The 2,160-nt window shown below is 43.3% G+C and overlaps 1 pseudogene; it reads right to left on the bottom strand.

Moving 5' to 3' along the window:
• Window positions 1-1,244: 1,244 nt before the first annotated feature.
• On the bottom strand, window positions 1,245-1,672 carry LOC147711910 (transmembrane protein 250 pseudogene; annotated as a pseudogene).
• Between the last annotated feature and the right edge of the window lie 488 nt (window positions 1,673-2,160).

The raw sequence follows: 2,160 nt of genomic DNA on the forward strand, positions 1-2,160 counted from the left end.
TAGCCAAATCAGCTGAGCCTGTAGGCTGGGCTGACGCCTTGTGGACACTTACTACACACTTCTCTATGAATTGAGGGGAAGGTGGGAAGTCTTGACAATTCGAGATTGTGTATGTCAAGAATGGAGGGGTGTATTGGAAACATGTCTACTTTAGAAGCTGGGAGGATTTCTATACATGGCTGATGAGTCTTCATCTTGTTTCTGAACTATGAGAACAGGGACTCATGCTTCATAGGATGAAGAATGTTATTATGTGCCCAAAGCTGCAGACAGATTGCCTTTAAGCCTTTTCTTGTTCTTATCAACCAGGTGGGAGTGATGCAACCTTATTTTTTCATTCCTTTTAGAAATGTGCACACTTGAAGGATTCCCTGTGGTGGGTTCAGGGTGGTGTGAGGAGTGCTTCCAAGCAGGGCATTGCTACTGCACAACCGGGACAGGGCTAGGGCTTGGGTGGGAGGCATGACACAAATATGTGTCATGTGTTTACTGGTACAAAGCAGTCTGAGCATTCTTGGCAAAGTGGGTTTTGAATGGCAGTCACAATCAATGAGGAATCCTGGAGATCACTTTTGTGGTAAGTATGGTGTAAATGTCATGCTTAATTGCTAATTCTAATGTGTTATGAGAGGATGCAACATGGGGTTGTTCCAGTGTTTGACCGTCTGGAAGATGTTTTATTTATATAGGTGACTAGATAGATGAAAGATGTGTAGATAGTGGTTTTGCTTGCAATAGTGAGGCTTCTGAGTGTGGCACTGAGACTTTAAAGTTACATAAGGCCATCATTGCCTCATGTCTTCTATTATTATTTTTTAATTGTGGATGGAGCACTTGCTTTTAGTGAGTTCATGGGTGGACCAGGGAGCGGAGGGTTTGGTTTTGTGGATGTAGTTTAATAAAGGCATGGATGAGAGTTGACTTTGGCTTTTCTTTTTTTTGTTGTTTAAATCACCTTTATTCAGACATGTAATTGATTTACAACATTCAAACCTGTTTTCTCTCTTCTCATCAATTCCCTCATTACAAAGATGGTTATTGTTCAAGTTTATAGGATTATAATTGTGTTTGATGTCTATCTTTAGGAACCACATTTGAAAGATGGTAATCTGTATTACTAGCACGTTGTTTGCATCAACTGCTATGTTTTAAGTGCAGGTATCAAACAAATGTATACAGATTTAAGAGTTAAAAGAAAATTGAACTTTTTAAATTAACGTTTTGTTTACATGCTGTTACTTTAATTACATATCTACAAAAACCATGAAACACCACCCAAGCCCACCCACTAGCAGCATGATCACTTGGACTCTATAAATAAGCAGCTCATTCAGGGGGGCAAAATCAACTCGCCGATGACCTAACAGCAAGAGGATGACAGACAGTTTATATTGGAAACGGAGAAATACTCTCATCCCCAGATACTGAAGGCAAAACAAGATGAAAAGGGCACCCACAGTATTGAGGTGAACAGACTGCAGCTGAAGTACAGGAGGAAACGTATAAACCCATACATCCATTGGGACTTTAGGTAGGTGTCAAAGTTGCTGTACTTGGTAGGCACAAGGTTAGTCGCCCTTATTGGACTGCAGGCGGCAAGTAGACATGTAGTGTGGGGGCCATGGAACGAACGAACTCGGCGGGAAATGGGGATGACAGGCATAGGGCACCCCTCAATTCGATGGTGTGCTGTGATCATAGCAGAGTTTATCACTCAGCTTGAAGTCTCAGAAGATTTTACCTCCTTGACTTTGGACCAGACGTCTGCGTTCCCCTCACTCGGTGGCAGGCGAAAGAGGATGCCCAGGCTCAGGGCAAGCAACGGTGTGGATGCCGCTGTCCATGGCTTGTCCCTGTGGGTGCCCAGCTCCGAGGAGCAAGGCCCGGATGCAGCCTCCCACGCATGCTGTGGTTTGCATGGCGGATGATAGAGGAGCAAGTCTAGCTTCAATGGGCTAGTCTTTAGAGGAGCAACACAGGTATTTGGGTGGTTTTGTTGGGTATTATCGATAATCTGTATGTGATGTACGAAAATATGATGGTAAAGTGCTTTTCCAGTCCAGCTTAGGAGAAAGGTAAACATGAAGGTGATTATAGTGCCTACAACGTTGGCCAGGGTAAGTGTTGGGTTTTGAAATGAAGGAAACAGAGTGCCACTTT

Source organism: Lissotriton vulgaris, chromosome 5 (genome assembly GCF_964263255.1).
Source record: "Lissotriton vulgaris chromosome 5, aLisVul1.2, whole genome shotgun sequence".
Lineage (NCBI taxonomy): Eukaryota > Metazoa > Chordata > Amphibia > Caudata > Salamandridae > Lissotriton > Lissotriton vulgaris.